A 7674-nucleotide genomic window follows, 5' to 3' on the forward strand; every position below is an offset into this window, starting at 1 on the left:
GAAGATGATATTAGAGTAGAGGCATGAATAACAATTAGCAGCTTTTCACATATCTGCAGGAAGAGTATTCTAATCAGAGGGACCATGGCTCTGAAGCAGGATAAAGCTGAGCATGTTTGAGGAACGGAAAGGTGGTCAATGGTCGAACCACAGGGAACCAGGGGAGAATGTAACCAAATGGCAATGGGGAGATGAGCAGGGGCTAGGCCTTGCACGACCTTGTAGGTCATGAGAAAGAGTTTAAGTTTATTCTAAATGCAATGGGTAGCCATTGGAGTGTTTTAAGTAAGGGAATGATGCATGATCGAAAGTCTTTTAGCAGGAAAATAGACCAGTGATTCCCAAACTTTGTTGCACGTTGGAATCACTTTGGGGATCTTTAAAAACTACTGAGGCCTGGCTCCCACCCCAAAACACTCGTTTTTAGTAGCCTGAAGCACCTCAGGGGCATGGGGAGTGTTAAAATGTCCCAGGGATTCTAAACTTTAGAAACCTGTAGAATAGACTGAAGGAGACTAGTACAGAAGATGGGACACCAGGTAAGGAGGCTATTACAGGAATCTAGACAGGAGGTGATGGGGTCTTAGGCTACAATGGCAATAATTAGAAGTGGTCATATCTCGGCTACTTTTCTGACCTCTTTTCTTATACTTTGCCTCACTGACAATCTCCCGATCCTGGACTCACTGATTTTATTTATGCCTCAATGTTTTTGTACTTGCTTTGTAATCTGTGTGGAACACTTTTCCCAGATCTTCACAGGGCTTGCTCCCCTTCCACAATCACACTTCTGTTCAAAAGTCACTTCCTCCAACAAACTTTCCTTGACCATTCTATCCTAAAATGCATCTCAACCCCCAGCCTCACTTACCGAGTCACTCGCCATGGACCCCTTACCCTGCTTCATTTTACTCCATGGTGCTTATCACCCCTTGATGTCGCATGTTTATGTGTTTGTTATCTGTCTCCCCTACTGGACTGTAAGTTCCATGAGGGAAGGCTCTTCATCCAACTTGTTCTCTCCTATATTCCCAGAGCCAGAACAGGGGATGAGTAATCATCTTCTAGTAAGCTCATAGCACATGTCACCCTGATCCCTGAAGTAGTGGAGATTTATCATCATTACTGCAGGGTTCTTTATGCATGTACTTGAAGGCCATGTCAACAGAGGGGTGAGATTACAAATGAGTGTTCTTTGCCTGAGGTTAATTGATGCTCGTCTGTTCTGCTTCCATCCATCCTCCCACTTTTCATCTCAGCACTCAGAACCCCACTCCTCCCTTTGGCCTTGGGAGCCCACATGCTTATCTAAAGAATAGTGATATAGATTAGAGTTCCTGTAGGAGCCAAACCCATAACTAAATGTTGACACCCAACTTCATTACATTCTGAGCCATCGAGCATATCCAGGCTAGGGTCTCCGCTTCCACTAGTGTCTGTGTGTTCAGTTCTTTACCACAACTGGTGGTAGCAGCTCCTGACTAATACATGTTTTATGGGATCTAATTTTTATACCATCCCCATTCCTTGCTTGAAGAGAGTGGGAAACATTTTACCTCTTGTGCCAAAATGAAGGAATCTCACCAATTATCAGAAGGAGGATTTGAACCCAGGAAATCTGGCTCCAGGGCCCCTGTTCTTGACTACTATGCCATAGCAATTCTACAAAACTCTTTGTTATTTTATTAATTCTGGGGTTGATGCCTTCTTTCCATCCTGAGCCCTCTGCACTAACTCTTAATTCCCCCAAAGATCCATGGTTTTGCAGGTTGGGAACTATTGGTCTAGAGCCCAGTCCTACTGGTCTCCTTCTGTAGTGCACTTCAGCCACCCTTCTCTCCAACTCTGTCTGTGCCCAGCACAGCATGTGGCACATAAAAGGTGTGCAAATGTGTAATAGATGAATGACTGAGCAAGTGCATGAGGAGACAGAGACAAAGATGATGGATGAATGAACTCAGTCAAGTGTGTGGTTTTGGCTCTGAAATGCTGGGCGCGTCCTCAGCAACTATCAGTAATTCCCACTAGAAGCTACACTGAGAGCTGCTGGCCCCAGAGTGTTGGCAGAATCAATGACCTGGATGACCTACTGGTGAGGTCTAAGGCCCTTGTTCCATTCTTCATACCCAGGCTTCTCACTTGCCAGCACCTATCCTTACCATAGGTCTGAGTTCATGTGCTTGGGTTGCATTTGGAGACACAGGTGATTCAAATGGCTTTTCAAGGTGATGCTGGATATGTGATCTTGTCTGTTTCTTATGAGAAGAGTGGGAATATATCCCAATGGATAATCCTGTCAAATTCCTGCCATTTACAAAAATGTGGATCAACCCTTTATTTGCAGAGGCATCAACATTAGCTGCAAGTATCTGTTGGCCAAGCCTGTGCTGGGTCCAGATAATTGTCCCAAGAGCAGTGGTGGATCTAGAGGACCCTTAGCCAAACTAGGTACAGGATCTTCAGAGGCAAGAGAGACAACATACCAGTATGAATACCACATGATTTGGAGGCCCTGTTTGTCTTTGGAAAGAAATTGAATTTGCACTTCTGCCTTCACAGTTTGAAACAGATTTGTTTGTTAAGAGGAAACGTTCACTTGTTACTGACAAGAATCTGTTGCACTCTGGAGAATCATGTTCTTATGGGAACTGGTCATGCTAATGGGAGGAAGCTGGATGTGGTCGGGGTACAGTCATTCATCCAGCCTGCCTCAGTAGTCATTGTCTTATCACTGGTATTTGGCAGTATTTCCAACTTAAAAACCCTGCTCCTGTGGGTGAGAAATGCTGACACCCATTGATCACAAACCAGGTAACCCACAAGCTAGAACGCAGGGGCCTAAATGGTGAAAGCAGTCCAGAAGTGAAGTCTTCTGTCTTCTTTCATGTGGCAGGTCAGCTGGTACTCCATTTGTGAAGCATGCTTAGATGTTTTTCCCCTGTGAAAGAGCCTCTCTGACTATAGTGTAGATGAAGGACTGGGAGGGTGCTTCATCTCACCCTCCCAAGAGTGCTGTCACAGGTCAGAGTTGAAATATCTGCCACAGTGCTTAGCCCAGTTGTCATCATGCTTCAGCTCTAAACACTCAGAGGGAACACTCCACCCCACCCCACCCCCAAATTTCTGAAAGTTTGTTCCACCCATTAAAAAATTGCCAAAATGTGCATGGACATAGGGATACTGTATGATTTGGAGCTGCTGCGCCACAAACCACTCAGTAAGGTGAACCCTCATGTTCATTCTCACTCTTGCAAAAGACTGAACAGAGGAAGTGGTGTAGTAAGGAACTTCTCCAGGGTCAATTCCTGGCAAGTGCAAAATGCCATTTTCTGTAGTTGGGTCACTTTCAACTTGGAGTGACTGTGAAAGAAATTGAGACTGTGGCTTGACTTCTACATGGCAGCAAGACCTGTCATTTTTAGCCAACAAATTAGAAAAGAAAGGGGTGAAAGGAGCAATTGTGGTTCCTTGGATGTGCCATCCACCGGAACACATGGGTCATCAGCCTTTGCAATCTACTTTCTCAGATCTCCATAGCCTATGGAATAGATGGGGAGAAATAGTGTTTTCAAAGGACAAAACCTCTTTAGTATGCACTTTCATTTGGTTTGAAGAAAACTACGCATGTGCTAGACAAGTGAGGTTCCATATGGGGTCCGCCACATCTTCTGCTGCTTTTTGGGGTCTAACCAACAGATTTTGCTCATCACCTTTTCCTCATGTTAAAATTTGTGAGTGCTTGAGGCAAAAATCTCATCCAGATGTTGCTGAATCCTTTACAGTTAAAAAAGGTCGCAAGAGCCTTTTGATGTCTGGACAACCTACAAAGATTTTGCCAGCCTCTTTCTTCGATCTCAGAAGTGGAGGACACCACAAGGCTCCAACAGGTCATGGCCTCATTTCAGAACTTAGAAGTCAGGAGTGTTCAAGGATTCCAACTTTGGCAAGCAGCCCATATTGCCTATTTGCAGGGCTGCCCTAGGTTTCGATGTATGGGTTCAATCGGCAAGTGAAAGAATGAGTTCCATATGAGTTTTTCAGATGCAGATGAGAGGCCTTAGCATCTGGTGTCCTGGTTTAGCATGCCAGATTTGGGAGTTGTAGCAAGCCAGAAAGAGAACCTGTTGGGAGGAGCATCGTGATCAACAAGCACTTGCTTGCCATCTCTGTTAAATGTGTCTATGTCTCTACGTCTCTTCTCATGTGAAATAGAATGAAAGAGTCACTGAACTTTTTGCAGCTGGGAAACAGCACAGCAACGGGACTCAAGTCTTCTCACTTAGAGGCCTAGGGCTCATGGACAAAATCCTGATTCCAGAGGCCTGAGGATGGGGCCAAAACTGCCTACATAATTTACAACATTGCATATAAATAAAAAATTCAGAGCCTCCTGTTAAAAAATTATGAATTTCATGACTGTGACAAGTATTAAATGAAGGCCACAGAGCCCTTCTGAGAATGGGGTCTTAAATGACAGCACAGGTGGCATGACCATGAAGTTGGCACTGGCTGCAGCAAGCTCCCTGCTTCTTGTTGGAGATGCTGTGTGATCAGGGCCTTTTCACAAAACTCCCTAGGTGGAAGGTCTCTCATTGGGGTTTATGGCCATGGAGGAAACCAGTGGTGGGGTTAGCCATAGGCCTTATGTTTTTCTAATGAACCAGCAGGTTCAACCAGCTTATTTAGAATCTACTGTTTAAACACAGGGATATGAGTATTATGTGCATCACCACCAGGACTGCAGACTATAAGTGTGCTGCAAATGATCTGAAACAATTCCAAACCATTAAGAACTCATGACAGAAAGAAGCAGCAGAACTGGGTCAGCCTGTGCCTGAGACCAACTTTGTAAGAGGGAGTTTTCCAAGTTAACTTCCATGTAGTATGCAATGATTATTAATATATAAGTGCTAAAAAGGTGGTCATGTGAAATACATAAATCTAATTAAAACAACAAAATCATCACAATTTTTTAGAACTTAGACCCAAAAAAATAATTTTCTGGAGGGAAGTGTGTTTAATCACTGATATTGTTAAGAAATGCTGGAGGGCGGTGATAAAACAGAACCAGTCGCTACTTAGCTTTATACTCGTATTAAAATTCTCTTTAGACAAAGCTCCCCTTTATGGCCTGCATCCAAGGTGGGGGTAGAAAGCCAGACCACTCCCACTGCCCTGCCCTCCACTCCATGCCAAGTTTTTTTAGCAGAAAGTGACCTAATCGGTGTTTGGTTTGTAGTGTCCAAACACCATGATTTCAGTCCTTGGGAGTGCTGGTGGTGACTTTTAGCAGAGTGCGTTTTTTGATCCTTCTGAGGGTCATTAGTTGCTTACAAATACCATTATGCGGTAGGTGGCTGGGAGGTGATTCCATTGTGCCTTTTGGGGGGGTTGACAGTGCCACCTCTCATACATCACGCCTCTCCCCATCTGAGTGATGCACTCACACTCACACACACACACATGCACACACACACTCACAAAACACCACGCCCTTTTTCCTCTTTGCCCATGAGATAAAGTGAAGGTGGAGGTTTGTCTTCAGTAGCGAATCCTTACACTGTCCTCATCCCCAATGTCTAACTGTGGACCTGCTGGTCTACCCCAAACCCTGCATGACCCCACCGTCCTCACATACCTCCCTCTTCCCTTCCTCCCTTCCCATGATCTGAGAACTACAAAGACACACACACATATCTCCTTTACTCAAGGCTTTTTTTTTAATCATTGCCATCGGAGCACACTGCTGCATAAGATGTAGTCTCTATGCAGTTGGTCATTTTCCCACAGCTGCCATTTGAGACGCAGTACATAGTTACAGGTCTCTGAACTTCATTAGGCACAGGGGGAAGAATGTTCCTTGGAGGGGCAGAGATCTCCACGGTCTCTCATTTCTTTTCACTTGACCCTGTCTTCTCTTATTTTGGCTCCATCTCTTGCTCTGCTTCCGTGGCTTTCGCTTCTGTATCTTCCTTCCTCTCCATCTCTTATTTGGTGCATGGTGACAGACAAATGTTGTTGGCCTTTTTGGTTTCTTAGGCTTTCTCGAGCGGGTATGAGATGATTGAGATTTCTTCCTCATATTTCCTTGATGGGGCCTTTTAATCTTCATTGTGTTCTGCACCTGGAAGGGCGACAGGAGGGGTCCAGAACGGTATTAGTTTGGAGAAGGGAGAGGACTGGATGGGAAGGGGGCTTCCAGAGAAAGGTTGTGGGCTAAAGAGGGGGTTGTGCTAGAGCAGGACAGGTAGGCCTTGTGGTGGGAGGAAAGGGAAAGGAATCAATGGGAAAAAGAAAGGGAAACTTAAGTGGTGTTGTCTCACCTTGCCACCAGCACTGGGCCTGGGTTGATAAAGAATCTTCTTTTTTTTCAACCTTTTGGTCCTTGGGGTTGGTTGAATCATAATTGTTCTAGGCTCCCATGGTTTCCTAGTCAGCTTAGTCATGTTGCAGCCAACAGTAATCTCCCTTGGCTCCTAACCCCTTATATATACCTCCCCAGGACAATGAGTAGCCACACCCTTCAGCTTTGATTGGTCAACATGGCATTCTTCCAGCCAATGACAGCTCAAGGAGTCTTAGACATCACAAAGCACTACTCCTGGCACTACCATGAGAGGAGGGTGTGGGCCAAGATGTGGCTTACACCTCACAAATTACCACTCCCAACATCTCCTTGGTAGGATGGGGGAGGTTGTTAGGGAGGCCAAGATTCTCTGGTTGTAGAAAGGGGAAAGTTCTTTATCATTCCTTCAAGAACTTTTCCAAACTAACCTTCCTACCTCCCCAAGCTCAATTCTGGTGATGAATGTATCTGGAAAATGATGTCTCCTTCAAGCCTTCCCCATGGCCACCCCTATTCAGTGGTTCATTCTGTTCTCTTACACCCTTCACCAGTACCTAGTATTTTGAATGTCTCATCTAAAATCCCTCCAAGTTAATGTGGCCGTGTTTAAGTCTTAATGGGCATGTGCATCATCCTACTTCCCTCCTAAAATTTCTCTAATGTGCATTGAAGACCATTTACTTCTTGGTTACTATGAGATAACTTTCCCATTCACACCACCTTTTCAAAATTCCCACATAACTCTCCTCAGTTTTCTGTTCTCTTGTCTTAAATCACTGCCCACAAGCTGTCAAGATTTCAGTGAATAGACATGCCCCACTGTCATTGTTCCAAAATTGTTCCCCAATTTTGTTCCAAATTGGGGAGGGTGATTTATGTATTCCAAGAGGTATAGTACTCAGACTTGGGTTTTAAAGTATAGAGGAATGAGGCAGATATTCACATTCAGAAAGCCACAAACTGGGACTTGGCTGAACCAGAAGTCTGCTTGCCTTATGTACAATGTTCTTCTCAAAATGTCTCCTCACCCATCAGACACTTTCTTACCTTATTTTACTGTTGATTCTGTTAGCATCCTATCTCCCTTGTAGCTTACCTTGCGATTGTAACACTGGTGGAAATCATCTTTATGAATAGCTACAACAAACTCCCAAGGTTGTGTGATCAAGTACTGGCCATATAGCTTCTTAGGTAGAGGGTCTCTCATTTGGGTTTATGGCCCTGGAGGAAAGCAGTGGTGAGGTTAGCCATAGTCTTTATGTTCCTAATTAACTACAGATTCAGACTGCTTGCAGTTTTTACCTGGGCATACAACATTTTGGCTTAGT

At 44.6% G+C, this 7674-nt stretch overlaps 1 long non-coding RNA gene across 1 annotated transcript; it reads right to left on the reverse strand.

Moving 5' to 3' along the window:
* Positions 1-5698: 5698 nt before the first annotated feature.
* Positions 5699-6600, reverse strand: LOC143670582 (uncharacterized). Its single transcript, XR_013169404.1, has 2 exons — positions 6324-6600; positions 5699-6124 (listed from the first exon to the last, which is right to left on the reverse strand). It is a non-coding gene; the product is annotated as an uncharacterized LOC143670582 (long non-coding RNA).
* Positions 6601-7674: the final 1074 nt, after the last annotated feature.

Source organism: Tamandua tetradactyla, chromosome X (genome assembly GCF_023851605.1).
Source record: "Tamandua tetradactyla isolate mTamTet1 chromosome X, mTamTet1.pri, whole genome shotgun sequence".
NCBI lineage: Eukaryota > Metazoa > Chordata > Mammalia > Pilosa > Myrmecophagidae > Tamandua > Tamandua tetradactyla.